The sequence below is a fragment of the Pleurodeles waltl genome, chromosome 4_1 (genome assembly GCF_031143425.1).
Source record: "Pleurodeles waltl isolate 20211129_DDA chromosome 4_1, aPleWal1.hap1.20221129, whole genome shotgun sequence".
In the NCBI taxonomy this organism is placed as follows: domain Eukaryota; kingdom Metazoa; phylum Chordata; class Amphibia; order Caudata; family Salamandridae; genus Pleurodeles; species Pleurodeles waltl.
The window spans coordinates 463,494,760-463,514,314 of NC_090442.1; the positions used below are offsets into that span (position 1 = coordinate 463,494,760).

General features: G+C 44.7%; 1 long non-coding RNA gene across 1 annotated transcript in view; it reads right to left on the reverse strand.

Moving 5' to 3' along the window:
- Positions 1-470: 470 nt before the first annotated feature.
- The window catches only part of LOC138287843 (uncharacterized), a 76,865-nt gene continuing 57,780 nt past the window's right edge, over positions 471-19,555 (reverse strand). Inside the window, exon 2 of the long non-coding RNA XR_011202293.1 lies at positions 471-1,106. This is a non-coding gene — a long non-coding RNA (uncharacterized lncRNA). The remainder of the gene's footprint in view (positions 1,107-19,555) is intronic.

The following is a 19,555-nucleotide window of genomic DNA, read 5'->3' on the forward strand; positions in this document are numbered from 1 at the left end:
GGGGGGGACTCGAGTGCTAAAATCCACGGGTTAGGGGGCGCAAATTACTTGCCTTGCCCCAGGTGCTGACAATCCACGCTACGCCACTGCTTCTACTACTTGCATCATGTATGAATTACTGACCTGATCAGCAGGAAGGTAGAGTCTAATCCTCTGCTCCCCTCCCATGGATCATGCGTCTTTGGCTAGGCTTTCTTCAGGGCCACCTACATGTGCTCAATTGGATTTTTACATTTGCATAAGATACACAAGAGTGTTGCAAAGCTTGCATTAGCATTGCCCCCGAAGTAGGGACAAACTATTTGTGTTAGTGCAAATCCATTGTAGTGCAAAAGAAATACACACTGTTTAAAGCATGCAGTAGGACATTTTACTGTTGCATCTTAGTTAACAGCTACTTTCTGTGAAGGATTTTAGGTTACCTTAATTAGCAGATTAAAACAGTAAGTAATCACAAAACACGTCATGGGTAAGTGAGTAGTACAATTTTATTTGAAATATTCCGCGAAAAGATCTAAAAGTTATCTTTTTATTAAATGTTTCTAAATGCTTTTTTTTTTAGTTTCATGTTCTGCCTGAGAAGGATGGATGGACAATAAACTCCCCATTCAGTTTTGAGTGAGTGACATTTGTTAATTCTTCCAAAGTATACGACAGGACACCTGCAATCAAAGTATTTATCCCGAGGCTGTCAATAGTGTACTATTTCTGAAGGCTAATTTCGAGACTAGAGTGTGATGATTTTCATAATTTTGATTTAATAGTAAGTATTTATTTGTCAAGATATCACCAATTCTGATTAAAATGCATCTGCAGTATGTATTTCACCTTTGTCATCACCATGTAGCAGTTACACTCATCACAATTTCGAATCGGCCAATACAGTAGCTTTGTTGACGCTTAGAGAATGCAATTCAACAATCACTAGTGTTTGTCATTTCACCATACGGTCCCAGCTTCTGAGTATATCGTTAGAAGGCATTAATGACATTAACACAGTTATTTTACTGTTAAAGGTTGCTGCATGATCCCGCTCTTCAGCTCGCTGAGTTTCAAAGGTTTATTCTTTCTCCTTGTACAAGTCGTGCTCTCAGTTGCCAAACATCCTAAAGTAATTAAAATAAGATCGTTATCAAAATGTGTATAACAGTGTAAGTCGTTAACCGCTGTATATGAAAAAATAAACTGGGCTCATCACCGAATACTAACGGTGACAAGGCGTTCTTCTAAATTAGGCAAAGTTCTTCTAAATTAGGCAAAGTTGACCGCTTTGGCTTTTGAATGAAACACACACAAAGCTTGAACACACTTAAATGCACACCTGGTAACAAATGTAATAATATAAAAACTGAAGAAGAAATAACCTACGTTTTCATAAAACACATAGGTACACATGGCAGGTGGCTAAAACTCCCAAACCCTGGATACAGACTAAGGTATCTGAAGTTCCAAAACCTCGTAAAAATAATCATAAAAACCGATACAGACGCTGCAGGTTATCCAACCAAAATCACACTAAAAATATCAGGAACACTTTTTCATTGGCATGAACGCCTTGAGTTGATGCACAAATGGAATGCGATTTCTTGCGAAGGTGATCCACAATATCAGGCATCATTAATCATATTGATGAGACAGAACCATGTGGAGTTGAAAGTATAAAATTGAGAATATGCTTCCCTAGAGCAATTTTATTTGCAGTATACACTGAGCTACTTGCAGAGATCTTGAAGAAACAGATATGAATCAGACCATTTTTTTTAATAAGAAAGACTAATTGGTCGTGATATTCTATCACCTGAGATAAGACTGATGTTTTTAAAAGGACAATTACCAATCTACAGAAAGGCTACAGCTTCTTAATAAAGAAATATCAGTGCCTCCCAAACGTTTCAGAACCACGACCCAATTTTTAGAATGACAAATTTTGGCGACCCAGCTAGCTTAAATGGACATGAGGCAGGTGATTTTTTGATGAAATTTACGCATTGTGTGACAGTGCACTGTAATTTACAGAAAGCACATTTTCAATTGAAATTTTCACTTAATTTGCACAGACATGCAGTTTTACTGATAAAACGTTACTGCGCACAAATGATAATGCATCGAAATCGGGCATGAGTGAATAGTTTTATCATTTTGGCATCACAAAGTAAAGCGTCTTCATTTGTTTTGATCCCATGAAAAGCGTTGTTTCGATCACATTTCAAAACTACCAAAAGTCTTAAAAAATGTGCTTTATCAGGCGAGTTGTTTGTTACAAATAAATCACATCCTACAGACTCCTTTAACTCTTCCTCCACCCCAGCAAGACTGTCACATAATTCACATTACCTTCCCTGACCGCAAAGTGAGAGGAATTTGTAAACACCTATCCGCATGTTAAAAATATAAGCAACAATTTTTCAGAAGTCATTGCCTGATGTTTTCCCAGTGTCTTTGAAGCAGCAACTGTGACACTATAGGGAACCAATAAACACATAACTTAAAGAATTTTTTATTTCTTGCTTTGGCGACTCACCATAAATCAACTGGTGACTCACTAGTAGGTCATGAACCACAGTTTGGAAAACACTAACATAGGGGATACAGACGTAATAAATGAGTCATACAGTATCTTTTTGCATTGAAAGTGTAAGCCACTGGCTCAACAGGAGAACAAGTTACATACAAATTACTGCTGTATTAGAAATTTGTGATCATTCATTTTAGGGACTTAAAAAAAAAAATCAAAATAAAAACAAAATCACTAGATTTCTTTTTTGAAGAATAAACCTGCAAGAATTGTATATGAAAGAATAAGAAATGAAAGGACAGAGAAAAAGACGATTTAAAATTGGTGAATTTTTTCCCTCAAGTAACTAATAATTACAATTTCACTACCTGAAACTTACCACCAAAACAGAAATCCAACTATATGCGAAGCACAGGCAGCAAACTAGCCCAAACCTGGCTCAGCGAGAAATCTGTATGGACATAAGCCTTTGCTTTAACCCAGTGACAAGCCACTTGTATTTGGGGGCGTGGCTTGAAGCCGTTCGGGGATGGCCGCCTTCTGCTGAGCTCTGCGACCGCAGCGGGAGTCGGGAGAGCCGGCAGCTTCATTCAGACTTTTTTTGTGTTCCTGCAGATAGGAGCGCTCGGGGGAACATGCCTGGAATGGAACACTCCCCTTGAAAGGACTACAGAGGTACTTTTACATCCTCTCTGATGATTTTTATGGCGGTCGTGTGTGAATTTTCATTGCGGCCGGCATTTTTTTTTTTTTCTTTTACCTCACATTTCTTCTTTTGGAATAGGTTTTGATGCCTGAAGGACTCTTTTTTGCATTTTTTGACCTACAGATGTAGGCTTTTTTGCTTTCTGCTCATTGTGTCTTACCTTTTGAAGTAATTTTGCCCAGATTTACCTTATTTTCTCGTTCTACTCTCTTACCTGAGGTAAACCTTTACTTTATAAGGTATTTATTTTATGACATTTTAGGCAGAAATATATAATTTTTGCTTATGGGCAGATCCAGGAACTTTCAGTTGACTAACAACAAATTACAGTGTAATAAGAATCCTGATAATATTCCCTTATCAAACTCCTTTGCTTCTTTATCAACTATCGAGACTACAGGAGCTACTTCTCTCAATGTTACTACTTCAACACCTGTTTCTTCTCATGTTCTTGTGAATAAAGTTTTGTCTAAGCTTCCGGTAACGGTCTTGACATCCACAAATAAAAGAGCTAAAAAGGATCCTCCATCCCCTATTAAGGTGGCAGATACTTTATCTATGGAATTACTTCTTGTGGAAGTAAGAGCGCTCAAACCTTATATGGAGGATACCAATAACAAATTACAAATATTGGATGACAAATGGTCTCTTTTGGAGAACAGAGTCTCTTAGGTGGAGCGAAGAGTGGAAGAGCTAGAGGATACAGTTACATCGATACAATCTGAAGTTGTTATGCTGAAAAAGCATGCAATGGATATAGAAAATCGGAATTGCAGGAATAATTTACGCATTTATGGTCTTCCTGAAGGAACTGAAGGCTCAGACCCTTTATCTTTCTTTCAGGCATTTTTGCCCAAGATTCTGGACTTGCCTATTTCTTCTGTTATGAATATACAACAAGCACATAGGCTTGGTCACCCTTCACATTTGGCTTCGACATAAAAGAAACCAAGAGGAATAATACTGTATTTTTTGGAGTATACAGACTTGCTGAAGGTTCTCAGAGCAGCAAGAGCTAAGGGTCAGATCACATGGTCAGGGTCCAATCTCTTTTTTGCTCAAGATTATGCTAAGTTGACTGCAGATAAATGGAAGAAATTTCTAGATATGCATCCGACATTGAAGTCGCTTAATGCCCGATATGGTCTTTTTCATCTGTGCTTGTTCAAGGTGACATACAACAATAAGACTACAACATATGAGGACCCAGTATTACTTCAACGGTTTATTGACTCTTGCAGAGGTGAAACAATGGACACTTCCAAAGTATCAGAGAATTGATTATTAAATTATAATTTTTCTCTTTTTTTCCCTTTTATCTTGCACGTATTTGAAGGGATGTGCCCTTTGTTGGTTCAATGTAATCTTAAAAGTGTTTGATTATTTAGGAGATTTAATTTTTTCCTCTATTTTCTCTCTTTTTAGATCTTTTATACATTCAGGGGGTCATTACAACCCTGGCGGACGGTGTTAAAGCGGCGGTAAGACCGCAAACAGGCCGGCGGAAAAAAAGGGAATTATGACCGTGGCGGAAACCGCCAACAAAAACAGCCACTTTAACACTCCGACCGCCACGGCGGTACAGACAAACAGCGTGGCGGTCACCGCCAACAGACAGGCGGGAGACAAAGTACAGCCCACAGTATCACAACCTACCATTCCGCCACCTTTTCCGGGGCGGATTCACCGTGGATAAAAACACGGCAGAAACAGCCATTTCAATGGGAAAACTCTCACCTCTACACACTCCACGAGGAAGGAGGACACCATGAAGCCGGAACTCCAAATACTCCCTGCGATAGTCTTCCTGCTCCTGTGCGATCATCATCAATGCCAGCGCCGAAGACAACGGTGAGTACTGCACCTACGACATAGGGAAGGGGGGAGGCAAAAGTCAGGGACACACACACAACAGCCCCACCCCCACTCCGACCCTCACCCACTACAACATACACACCAATGCATATCCAAACATAACAGTAACAACCCCAATACCCCCCGGAAGAATGCAAAGACAAAAGGAAATGAGTGCAACCATTGTAATGTATCAAAATACAGTAAGCAAATATATACAGATATAATTTCACATTCAACAAAATATACATCACGATTAGTAGTGCAGGTATGCACCATTCAATGTCCGTGGATCACTGGGCCCAAAATGCATGGGCGAGGCCCACACACGATACCTGAGCAAAACGGAGAGAACACTGCAGGGGCATCAGATCGAAATACAACAGGCACCTCAGGGGGAAGGGAAGGGGGGGGTACCTCAGCCGGATGAGAGCACCACACCAGATCCACGAGGGGGCTCCATGTCCATTGATGTATCCTGGGGAGTGCAAAGCCACAGTCTCTCAAGTCTCTGCAGTGGGTGGGTTGCCCACTGTACCATCCTGGGGAGTGCAAAGCCACAGTCTCTCAAGTCTCTACAGTAGGTGGTTTGCCCACTGTACCATCCTGGGGAGTGCAAAGCCACAGTCTCTCAAGTCTCTACAGTGGGTGGTTTGCCCACTGTACCATCCTGGGGAGTGCAAAGCCACAGTCTCTCAAGTCTCTACAGTGGGTGGTTTGCCCACTGTACCATCCTGGGGAGTGCAAAGCCACAGTCTCTCAAGTCTCTACAGTGGGTGGTTTGCCCACTGTTCAATCCTGGGGAGTGCAAAGCCACAGTCTCTCAAGTCTCTACAGTGGGTGGTTTGCCCACTGTACCATCCTGGGGAGTGCAAAGCCACAGTCTCTCAAGTGGATAACAGTCTCCACTGGTTCTGGAGGGGGACTGGCGCCCAGAGTGCTTCATCCTGTTAAGGACTGAGGTAGTGGATGCTGTTCTCCACTGGTTCTGGAGGGGGACTGGTGCCCAGAGTGCTTCATCCTGTTAAGGACTGAGGTAGTGGATGCTATTCTCCACTGGTTCTGGAGGGGGAGGGGTGCCCAGAGTGCATCACTCTCCCCGTGACGGTCCCAGTTCCGTCACTGCTCCTGCCGCACATGGGCTAGCGGTGTTTGAGTTGGCGGTGCTTGCCCTGTTCAGCGGTGCTTGACTTTGCTGTCTCTGACCTGTTCAGCGGTGGTTACCATGGCGGTCTTTGCCCTGTTCAGCGGTGCTTGCCCTGTTCAGCGGTGCTTGCCATGGCGGTCTTTGCCCTGTTCAGCGGTGCTTGACTTTGCTGTCTCTGACCTGTTCAGTGGTGCTTGCCATGGCGGTCTTTGCCCTGTTCAGCAGTGCTTGCTCTGTTCAGCGGTGTTTGACTTTGCTGTCTCTGACCTGTTCAGCGGTGCTTGCCATGGCGGTCTTTGCCCTGTTCAGCGGTGCTTGCCCTGTTCAGCGGTGCTTGACTTTGCTGTCTCTGACCTGTGCAGCGGTGTTTGCCATGGCGGTCCCTCATTGCCCAGCGGGGCTGTGGCTGTCGGGGCCCTCCTGGGCACTGACTCTGGCGGTGGCCTCCTGGCCAGTGACGATCGGGCTGCCCTCCTGGGCACTGACTCTGGCGGGGGCCTCCTGGCCAGTGACAATGGGACTGCCCTCTTGGGCACTGACTCTGGCAGTGGCCTCATGGCCAGTGACGATGGTACTGCCCTCTTGGGCACTGACTCTGGCAGTGGCCTCCTGGCCAGTGACGATCGGGCTGCCCTACTGGGCACTGACTCTGGCGGTGGCCTCCTGGCCAGTGACGATGGGACTGCCCTCCTGGGCACTGACTCTGGCGGTGGCCTCCTGGCCAGTGACGATCGGGCTGCCCTCCTGGGCACTGACTCTGGCGGTGGCCAACTGGCCAGTGACGATGGGGCTGGCGGTGGCCTCCTGGGCAGCGGGGATGATGGCGGCCTTCCCCGCTGTGCTGCTCTTCCCAGACTTTGGCGCTGTCTTCTGCCCCATCCCCACCTTGGGAGGAGTCACAGCTGAGTGGACAGTCCCCCCAGGACCCTTGTGAGCGGCTTTGCCGGCTGGAGTCTTCCCCCTATCCCATCAGGCACTGTCCAACTTCTGGTGCTTTACAGGGGGGAACTGGCTGTGCTGTGGCTCTGTGTCACACTGGCTGCCCTGGTGCCCGGTGCACTCCACATACCTCTAACAGGCATCGATGGTACCAGAGATTTTTTGGCTGAGGTGCTAGTATGGGACCTATGAATTGGAGGGGGGGTGGTGGGAAAGAGGTCAAGGTTGCTCAGGAAAAGTTTCTTACGAACACTGGGACGGGTAGCTGGAGGGGGTCTGGGAGTGGAGGAAGAGGAGGTGGTTGTAGGAGGTGTAACTTTTGTTGATTTGGGTGCAGGTGCATGCTCTGGAGGCTGTTGTGAGGTGGATGGCTGTTGGATGGGTGTGTGCCTGCGTTTGTGTACTTTGGGAGGGGGCGTCACAGACACACTGGGAGAGGACACAGGGGACGTGTAAATGGTAGTGGGGGTGGTGAGTGCAGGTGAGCGGAGTGTGGTGGTGGGTGTGCTGGTGTGGGACGTAGTGGCTGTAGTGGTAGTGCATGCAGGTGAGAGTGTAGAGGACACTGGGAGGGAGGAGGGAGACGACGAGGAGGGGGACACAGTGGAGGCAGTGGATGTTGCTGTGTCTGTATGTGGGTGATGCTTGCGTGAGTGCCTGTGGGATGTGTGGTGCTTATGTTTACCTGAGCTTCCCTTGTGTGTTGACGTGTGTGCAGGCTGGTCTGATGGTGTGCTTGGGATAGGCTGGGGTACAGGGGATTGGGTCTGGGTGGAGAAGGTTGGAGGGGGGAGGCTAGAGATAGGGACAATGGCTGCCATCAGTGCTGAGGCCAGATATTGCAGGTTCGATGATGGGCAGCCTGACCAGAATGAATGCCCTCCAGGAATGCATTAGTGTGTTGCAACTCCCTTTCTACACCCTGGATGGCATTCACAATGGTAGACTGCCCAACAGTGAGTGACCTGAGGAGGTAAATGGCCTCCTCACTGAGGGCAGCAGAGGTGACAGGGGCTGAGGTGCCTGGGGCGAAGGTGATGCCCACCCTCCTGGGTGGGCAGGCACGGGCGGAAGGGTGAGGGGCTGCTGGGAAGGCGGTGCTGGAAGGGGTGGTGGCGGCTGTACCTGTAGAAGTGGGGGGCACAGATTTTGCCGCCACCACAAGTGAGCTCCCATCGGAGGACGAGTCCGTGTCGCTGGTTGCTGATCCGGTGACACGGAGAGCTCAAAAAAGGGGGGGGACGACAGAAGAAAGACAGGTTGAGTGCATGGCTTACCGCTACCGTTGGCGGACAATACAGACACAGCAGCCCCCTGCACTACGCAGCGCTGTTGGGCTCTATTGATGCAGTTCCTGGGATATGGCCTACATGGCTATGGTGGAAATCAGCACACATAGATGACACAGGGGCATGTATACCTGTACTTGGCACTCTACAGAGGTGGGGTGGAGTGCCACATGGCCTGCATTACGGAGGGGCCTAGCCTACGGAACTCGCCCTGGCCTAGGGAAAACCACAGCCCTCCTCCCCCACCCAGACACCTTCACTGCGTGCAAAGTCCGCTGCATGAGAGTGTACTCACCCCCTTGTGTCTGCTGTGATGCCCTCAAGCGCCCATCCAACTCAGGGTAGGCCACCGCCAGGATCCGGAACATCAGGGGGGTCATGGTGCGACGGGCACCCCTCCCACGTTGGGAGGCCATCCCCAGCTGAGCCTCCGCCGTCTTCTTGCTCCAGTGGCGAATGTCCTCCCATCTTTTACAGCAGTGGTGCTCCGTCTCTGGTGGACCCCCAGGGTCCGGACGTCCTTGGCGATGGCACGCCAAAAATCCTTCTTCTGGTGGGCGCTGACCTACATGAAATGTACAGGGGAAGAAGAGAAGTCATTACCAACTGCACCGTCGAAGTGAGTGGCCCACATCCCTACCCTTGCCATGTGGCACATGCATTCACAGTCCTTCATGCTCGCAGAACTCTGTCCCCTTCCTTCTTACAACCAGCCCTCTCCACCCAGGCATAGCCCATACAACTTGCTCCCTGTGTACTCACCTGTTGGTCTGGAGGACCGTAGAGTAGCGTGTACTGGGGGAGGACCCCGTCCACAAGCTTCTCCAACTCCTGTGTAGTGAAGGCAGGGGCCCTTTCCCCAGGCGCACGAGCCATTGTCTCTTCCAGACCGAGGTCACAGCAGCACTTGCAGTATAGGTCCTCTCCTGTCGAAGATCAGGTATCAGGTGATTGAACAGATAGAAAATGGCGGTGACGTCCACAGCGGTGACGTCAGCGGTGGTGCGTATCATCACCGCCGCCGCACTTTGTCATTGACTCCTGGGACCCATAGGGTCCAATGTTAACCAATGCAGCATTGCGCAGCGGTCTTTGACCGCCTACCGAGACGGTGTACAACGCCTGCGCAGTTACCTCACATCCCATTGTCCCAGTTTAGAGGTCAGGCAGCCTCCATTTCAGGGGCCCACATGGCTTCATTTTCAACTGCGTCACACATACCTAGGCCTGGACTCAACACACATACAGACAACTTTTTGGATTAAGTTTCGTGTTCTGTGTAGCTGTGGGCACATACCTCTGAGTTGTTTGACTCTGTGGTCGTTGTTGTTCTTCCTAGGCACCGTCAGCTGGGACATGTGAGGAGATGGCGGAATCCTCTGGTGTACCGACCGCTGGTGGACCTGTTGACAATGGAGGAGCGACATTTAATCATCACCTACAGGTTTGACCGAGCCACAATCCAGGAACTGTGTACCCAGTTGGAGCCTGACCTGATGTCAGCTATCCGCCATCCCACAGGGATCCCCCCTCAAGAGCAGGTGCTATGAGTACTCCATTTCCTTGCAAGTGGGTCTTTTCAAACAACAATGCCCATGGCATCAGGGATGTCCCAGCCTATGTTTTCCAACGTGTTGTCCAGAGTGTTGTCTGCCCTGCTGAAACACCTGAGGAGCTACATCGTTTTCCCTCAGGTGGAGGATTTGGCTACTGTTAAAGGTGATTTCTATGCCCTTGGACATATCCCCAACATCATAGGTGCCATTGATGGAACCCATGTGGCTTTGGTCCCCCCCACAGTAGTGAACAGGTGTACAGAAACCGGAAGAGTTATCATTCCATGAATGTACAGATGGTATGTTTGGCAGACCAGTACATCTCCCAGGTAAATGCTATGTTCCCTGGTTTAGTGCGTGACGCCTACATCCTGCGGAATAGCAGCATCCCTTATGTGATGGGTCAACTCCAGAGGCACCGTGTGTGGCTATTAGGTGACTCTGGTTACCCCAACCTGTCATGGATACTGACCCCAGTGAGGAATTCCAGGACCAGGGCAGAGGAACGCTACAATGAGGCCCATGGGCGGACTAGGAGGGTGATTGAACGCACCTTCGGCCTCCTGAAGGCCAGGTTCAGGTGCCTCCATATGACAGCTGGTTCCCTATTCTACTCACCAAGGAAGGTGTGCCAGATCATCATCGCCTGCTGTATGCTTCACAATCTTGCTTTGCGATGCCAGGTGCCTTTTCTGCAGGAGGATGGTCCAGATGACGGTGTTGTGGCAGCTGTGGAGCCTGTGGACAGTGATGAGGAGGAAGCAGAGGAAGAAGACATTGACAACAGGGACTCAGTCATCCAGCAATATTTCCAGTGACACACAGGTGAGAACACTTTCTTGCCTACTACAAGTACTTTCACACTTCTACCTCTATCCTGTCTGTCAATTTCAAGCAGTATTTGGTAACTGAGTTGTACATTTCCATTACGGTTTCACAGGTGTGGTTACCAACGTGTGTCATCTGCTTGCATTCTTCATGGACTTGTGATGTGTGACATAGGTATGTTGACATTACATTTGAGAACGGATTTTGTCACTGTCATAGCTAATACACATTTTCAAAATCACAGACTGACTCCAGATTGTTTTGTGCTTCAAGGGTGTTTATTGAAGTGCTAATTGTTGGAGGGGGTGGTAAAATGGTGAGGGGTGATAGTGGAGGAATGTCCATGGCAGAGTCCAGTCTATTAGTCTCACAGGTGCACTGCCCATATGGGCATAGGAAGTGGAGCTGGGACAGTTCCAATATGGACAGGGTTACAAAGTGGGACAGTGGGATGACAATCAGGGTGGTCTCATTTCTTGGCGGGGGTCTTGCCATCGTGCTCTGTCCTGTTCCTGGATCTCAGGGACCGCTTGCAGGGTGGTTCTCCGTCTGCAGGGGGTGGGGTGCTGGTGCAGTGGTCCTGTGGTGGGGCGTCCTGTCCACTAGCGCCGGCGGAGGTGGTGGGCAGTTCATCGTCCATGCTAGTGTCAGGGGCCCCTTGGAGTGCCACGGTGTCCCTCATGGTGTTCTGTATGTCCTTCAGCACCCCTACGATGGTGCCCAGGGCAGAGCTGATGGTTCTGAGTTCCTCCCTGAACCCCAAATACTGTTCCTCCTGCAGGCGCTGGGTCTCCTGAAACTTAGCCAGGACCATAGCCATCGTCTCCTGGGAGTGGTGGTATGCTCCCATGATGGAGGAGAGGGCCTAGTGGAGAGTGGGTTCCCTTGGCCTGTCCACCCCCTGTCGCACAGCAGCCCTCCCAATTCCCCTGTGTTCCTGGGCCTCCGTCCCCTAGACCGTGTGCCCACTACCACTGCCCCCAGGTCCCTGTTGTTGTTGGGGTGGTGGGTTATCCTGGGTTCCCTGTAGTGGTGGACACACAGCTGATTGATGTGTCCTGGGTACGGAGGTATGGGCCCGCTGGGTGGGTGCTGTTGTGGTGTTACCAGAGGGTGTAAGGTCTGTGGTGGCCTGTGACTGGGTGTGGGGAACTGACTGTCCCGAGGCCCACGATGGTCCGGGCTGGTCATCTAGATCCAGTTGGCCAGAGCTGCTGTCATCACTGTGGGCCTCTTCTGTTGGTGGGGTGGAGATGTCTGGACCCTCCTGTCTGGTGACGTTGGGTAGTGGTCCTGCAGGGGTGTAAAAGCATGATTATTGCATCTGTGTGTGTCATGGTGTGCAATGGATGGGTGACCGTGTACCCCGGTGCTAGCATTCCTGTGTGGGGGCTTGTGCGATGATGGTTGGGGGGTGTTATGGGTATGTGCAGTGGGCATGCTTTAGTGATGGGTGTCCATGCTTTGTTGTGTTATGCAGGGCTTGGTGTTGGGATGGGTGGATTGTGTTATTAGTACATTAGTGAGGAGTTGGAGTGATAGGGGAGGGGGTGAGGGTGGGGGTCTGTGATAGCATGCAGGTAGGGTGGGGGATATGATAGTTAAGATTTGACTTACCAGAGTCCATTCCTCCACTGACTCCTCCGAGGCCCTCAGGATGCATAATGGTCAAGACCTGCTCCTCCCATGTTGTTAGTTGTGGGGGAGGAGGTGGGGGTCCTCTGCCAGTCCGCTGTATTGCGATGTTGTGCCTGGAGACCACGGAACGCACCTTCCCCCGTAGGTCGTTGCACCTCTTCCTGATGTCCTCCCGATTTCTTGGGTGCTGTCCCACTGCGTTGACCCTGTTGATTATTCTTCGCCATAGCTCCATCTTCCTAGCTATGGAGGTGTGCTGCACCTGTGATCCAAATAGCCGTGGCTCGACCCGTACGATTTCCTCCACCATAACCCTGAGCTCCTCCTCGGAGAACCTGGGGTGTCTTTGCCGTGCCATGGGGTGGTGTAGGTGATGTGTGGGGTGGTGTATGTGGTGATGAGTGTGGTGATGTGTAGTGGTGTGTGGTGTTTTGTGAGTGGATGTTGTGTGGGTGATGGTGTTGTGTGCCTCTGTGTGGTGGGGCTGTCTATGCAGTGGAGTCTCTCTGGCCTTCGTCAATAATTTTTGTCGTAGGGATTTGTGGGTGATGTGGGTGTGTTTTATATTGTGTTGGGTGTGTGGGAGTGGTGTTTGTATGTGTATCAGGTGTGTGTATTTCAAATTGTCCAATGTGGTGGTGTTTTGAAGATGTGTGTGTACCGCCAATGGAATACCGCGGTTGAAAGACCGCCGTGTGGATTCGTGGGTCGTGATAGCATGGGTGTGTTTCTGTTGGCGTGACGGTGGAAGTTTTGTTTTTGCCAGTTTAACATAATAGCTGTGGCAGATTTCTGCGGCCGCGGCGGTGTATTGGCGGTCTTCTGCACGGCGGTAAGCGGCTTTTACCGCCAATGTTGTAATGACCCCCTCAGTGTCCCAGTCTTATGTGGTTGCAACCTGTGTGGTCGGATCTCTCTTCCCTTCCGTGTCTGCGGTTATGGAGTGAGGGTTACGTCATCCTCCCTTTCTGGTTTCACGCCCCTCACGTTGTTTTTGTCTCATAGGTATGTTTTTACTATCCGTTCATTGTTCTTTATGTAGTATTAATGTTTTCTGCTATATTACATTATCTTTGTCTTTTTTAATTTTATTTTCTCTTCATTTTCTCTCTTCTCTCTTCTCTCTTCTCTTTGCTCACTTGTTTATACTTCTATTATTCACTTTTCCTACACTAAATATTTTTTTTTGATTCAATTTCTGCATACTAATAGATGGTCTTTATGCATTACTTCCATGATCATATTACTTATTCTCTATATTAAATGACAACTAGATTTATTTCATGGAAAGTTAAAGGTTTGGGATCCCTAATAAAACGTCAAAGAGTTTTAACTCATATTTTAAAATGAAAAGCTGATATTGCCCTGTTACAAGAGACTCATATAACAAGTGCTGAGGTTGGCCAAACTTAAAAGACAATGGGTGGGTCATGTTTTTGCCTCTCCAGGTATGGGGAAAAGAAATGGGGTTAGTATACTCTGTCATAAAGCCTTGAATATTTCAGATTTTTCTCAAGAGTCTGATGAGCAGGGTAGATGGGTTGTAGCTTCAATGAATATTAATAAAGTACCTTTAACTATATTTAATGTTTATGTTCCAACCCAACCTGATAAAACTTGTTGGAATGGAATATTAGCTAAGTTAATGACTCTTTCAGATGATTATTTAATTTTTCGGAGGAGATTGTAATATGGTCATGGATCCCTTCCTTGATCGTAAATCTAACTCTAGATTTGTGCCATCCACCACATTTTCACAGTTTACCTCCATGATTGAAGAAAGAGCATTAACAGATGTTTGGAGATTGTGTAACCCCACATTACAGGAATTCTCTTTTTTTCTCCAGTGCATTCTTCCCAATCGAGGATTGATTATTTATTTGTATCACAACATCTCGTGCAACATGTTTTGAATTCAGAGATTGGTACCATATTAATATCAGATCATGCTCTAGTGAGTTTGGATCTTGATATTTTACCACAAAAACAGCCAAGTAATAGATGGAGATTTAATAACTCATTACTTCTTGATACTAATTTTACTAAACTTTTTGAAAAGTTTGCTACACAATTTGTTGTAGAAAATGATAATCCCCAGCTATCTGTTTAGATTATTTGGGATACTTTCAAAGCGGCCTCTAGGGATTTTATTATCTCTTTTGTTGCCAAAAAACGGAAAACGGCTAATAAAAAGTTATTTAACTTAATGGATCGTATTAAACAGCTAGAAAAATTGTATTATTCTTCCAAGTCTGAAAATTGTCTTAAGGAATTACTTCAAGCTAAATTCACTTTTAATAAAAATTCGACTGATATTGCTAATTCTTATCTTCTTAAATCCAGTGCTAAGTATTATGGGGACCAAAATAAATCAGGAAAACTTTTAGCAAATTATCTTAAAATTAAAAAAGATAGAACGAGGATTGAATCTATTTATAATTCTTCTCACCTTTTACTACACAAAAACGAAGATATCTTAGATGAATTTGTTCATTTTTTTACATAGTTATACACACCTGAGTCTGTTCCCACGCAGGAGCTTATTGATTACTTATCTACTATTAATGCACCTATACTTTCCTCGTCTGAGTTCACTGATCTCGACAATGATATCCCTATTAAGGGCATTCCGGATGCACTAAATCTTATTAAAAAAGGTAGAGCTCCAGGCCCTGATGGTTTTACTATTGAATTCTGTTTACATTTTTCAAAATTATTAGTTCCAAGATTATTTACTCTTTTTACTTATTTTGTTAACACAAAATCTTCTGGAGGATCTTTTCAGGAGGCTTTAATTGTCCTTAGACCAAAAGATAACAAGGTATAAAGTTTTGTAAGAACTATAGACCCATATCTCTAGTGAACTTAGATTATAACATTTTTGCTAAGATTATCGCTATGAGTATGGAATTGATTCTTCCTAAGCTAATTGGTAAGGAACAATCTGGTTTTATTAAAGGATGTCTATTATCAGATAATACACGCCTATTTTCTAACATACTAAGTAAATCTGGGACATATAAAGATTCACTTTTTGCAATTGCTCTTGATGCTGAAAAAGCTTTTGATCGTGTTAACTGTTTTTTTATTTTTTAGACGCTTTCTTGGTTTGGATTTGGAACTAAATTTATAAATCTTATCTTATTATTATATTCCTCTCCTAAAGCTGCTATTTATTTAAATGGTCTCATCCCTCCCTCGTTCTCACTTCATAAAGGAGTTCATCAAGGATGTCCGTTATCGCCGCTTCTGTTTGTTCTTGCCTTGGAACCCTTTTTATTGAAACTTAAGGCTAATTCAACTTTATATGGTTTCCGGTTAGGAGAGAGACAGATAAAATTCTCAGGTTATGCTGATGATATCTTACTTTTTATGTCAAATCCGAAATCTTCACTTCCTTCTTCTCTTTCTGACGTAGAACATTTTGCTTCTATTTCAGGGTGTAAGTTAAATAAAGAAAAATGTGAAATTCTCCCCTTAAATAAATTCTGCCTTCCAGTTGACTTTAAATCTTCTGAATTTCACTGGAACAATGACAAAATTAAATATCTTCGTTTATGGTTTAAATCTTAATTTCGGGATACAATTTCTTGTAACTTCTTGCAACTATTCTCTAGCCTTGAGTCTCTTATATCTAAATGGAACCCTTTATTTCTATCCTGGTGGGGAAGATTAGATTCTCTAAAGATGATGTTACTTCCAATTATTCTCTTCTATTTGTCAAATATTCCAATTAATATTCCGAATAACTACTTCAAGAGGTTTGAACTCTATTTTAACCAAATTCTTATGGAATAATAAGAGATCCAGAATGTCTCTTCAAAAATGAATGAGACCTCAAATGCAAAGAGGAGTTAATTTTCCGTATCTCTGCTCTTATCATATGGCTTTTTCTCTTAAGCAGGCTTCCTGTTTATTGACCGAAAATGTTTCCACTTTTTTGCCTTTATGGGTTGAGGTTGAAAAAACCTTTGCTGCTCCTTTTACATTTCCGGAAGTATTAACTCTGTCAAAAAAGCCTTCATTTATTTCCCTCCCGATCTTGAAAAATACTTGCAGAATTCTACAACCTATTTTTGCTTCATATGATACAGTCTGACTCCAATTTATGAATTTGTCAATCTGGTACAACAAACTCATCAAGTTAAATAATAAAACCATTTACTGGAAATCGTGGCATTTGAAGGGGTTGAAATGGGTCCACCAACATTTTGACAATGATTCCCCTCTTTCTTTTGAGCAAGCACGTTTTCTTTTTTCAATTCCATCCTCTTTTAATAAGAAATATGATGCCCTAATACATGCTATAAATAGTTCTTATCAATCTTTCTCAGTTCAGCAAGCACCATTGGTTCGTTCTTCTCCAATTAGGAGCTTGTTGCTACATTCTGCCTCAGCCTCCCGTATTTACCAAACAATTGCAACTCTTCCTACAGATAGACCTAAATCAGCAATAGAAGTACAATGGGAGGAAGATTTAGCTATTTCACTTTCTCCCTCATTATGGAATAATGTGTGGATTAGGATACGAAAGACCTCAAGAGCAGCTAATGCAATTCAAACTTTTCATTTATAATAGGCTATTAATTACACCTTCATCCCTACATAAAATGAATTTAAACCTTTCATCCGCATGTTGGTCTTGTTGTGAACCGGTTTCAGATCTTAAACACATGCTCTTTGAGTGCCCATATATTTTTCAATTTTGGATTAAGGTTTGGATTCAGATTAATACTCTTTTTAAAAACACATCTCCTTAACTTTTGCAACTATATTTTTAGGTAGCCTTGCCTCCAATTGGTCACGTTGTCCAAAAAACTCTATTATAATTTTGGATTTATTGTTGGCTGTTGCTTTTCAACAAATTTGAAATCTTGGAAAGACTCCTCTCAATTATCCTTTGAGGTTTGGTGGTACGGTATATGTTATAACCATCGGTTGGATAGAGCGTATGTTTATCCTATCTCCCTGGGTATTAAAAGAGACATGTTTTGGTTACCTATTACGAATTACCTTAACTCTTTGGCTTAGTCTTCATGTAATCATTTTCCTAGAAATGAAGAGGTTTGTAAACCACCAAGAAATGTTTTTTTTCCCTTCCTTTTTAGTACACGTACCCCACTGTTTATAACTTTTTCTACTGATCTATTTAATATATGCATGTACATTTTACGATTTAAAGTATTAATATATGCATTATGCTTCTCATGATGTGTCTCTCTGGAAATTGAACTGTTATTGTTTTCTTTTCTCTCTTGTTATCAAATGTATTCATATCTTTTTAATATTGTAGGAATTTTCAATAAACTTTCTATTTTCAAACTTTAAAAAAAAAGTCACTTGTATTTACCATGGACACTGATCTTGCCATCAAGGAACACTAGCAAAAAAACATCACATTGGTATGATCTCAGGAAAAGAAGGTAAAACCATTCCCCCTAAAATGAAACTTCAGAACTGCTGTCCAAGTGCTTATACTCTGGCATATAGATGATGCAATGCCTTGCCCCACAGCCTCATAGATTCCACACTAGGCTCCCTATTTTCTGCAGCATGCCTCATCAAGGGCCTGAATAGAGATGACCACATCAGCCACCACCTAATGGTGCTCCACTGTCTACCTTGCCAGTCGCACCATCTTCAAATCCAGAAGCATTCATCTACAAAGCCATCATAACAGACTCCACTGCCTATCTGACTGACATGCTCCTCAAATCTGGTGACTCTGGGCTCACACAGCAGAACTACATGAGACTGGCAATGCACAAGTGCAAAAAAAACCAACAATGCAATGTGCGTTCTCTATTTAGGCCTAGAGGATCTAGAACAAGGTCACTGCACCCATCTGGATTATTACAACCCTGTTCCACTTTAGGAAAGTGCTGAAGATACACTTCTTTAAACAACACAACATCATGATGAAGTACATCTACTTCCACTGTTAGATCCCAACCTAAATTCCAATCACTGTTAGACTGTATCTTAGCCGCTGACACTGTAGAACACTTCACTGCCTTCTGATTAGAATTCTGCTGTCTAAATCACACACAACATACGTTTTAGCTGAAGAATAGATTCAGTGACAAGTAACATACTTGTAATTTCAAAGTACATCAGTACTAGTTTTGGACTTCTGGTAAAGAATACTAGAAATTTTGAAGAAACCATACAAAAGTAACTAATCAATCATGGTTACCTAACGCCATTTTTTTAGAATTCCTCATTACAAAGGAAATGTGCGAGAGAGATGCAGGCAATCCATATAAGAATGTTGGGTGAAAAAACTTTGAGATCCAGCCTAATACCTGGCATTCAGCACTAGTGTCTATTCCTAAATGTGACAAGTCATTAGCCATGAAGTAGAATTAGTACTATACCTTATAATACTCAACTTAAAGAATGCTGAAATGTAAACTATGGCATACGGACCTATAGAGCTAGTGTGAGGAGAAATAAAGTCTGACAAATTATTATAGAAAGTATTCTGTCAAATAAGTTATAGAAAACATGTTCTATCTCAAACTGAACTGATTGATTGGGTCGACTTAAACTGATGGATAAGGTTTAACAGTAATTACTGATCATGGCAATGGTGGAAATGCTTTGAAGAACAGGTTACTGTATGTGTCCTTAGACACAGAACCCCAAGAGCAAATTGGTTGTGACCAGTGTGCATATTCCTACACTTGGGATCTTATTCATGGACAGTGTCCAATCACAAAACAGGGAGAAAGGCAGGGTCAGCGAAGAATCTGGGGCTAGATAAAGGCTCTACCAGAAAGAGTGTTCTCAAAGGTAACTAACTTGTTCTTCTGATAGAAATGACTTGCCGCTGATTCCTCACTTCTGAATAAATAAGAATCAAAAGCAGTCCCAATTTGGAGGTGGGTCTGTGAAAGAACTCAAAACAGAAAGTCTTGCAAGACTAAGCAGGCAAAATGCCCCCTCTGTGAATTGGACTAACCAGGCATAAGTGCTTAGTGAACATTTGGAGGGATGCCCATGTTGCTACCTGGTAAATGTCTAGGACAGGGACTCAGCGTGCCACTGTAGTGGTAGCAGCTTTGGCCCTGGTAGAGAGGG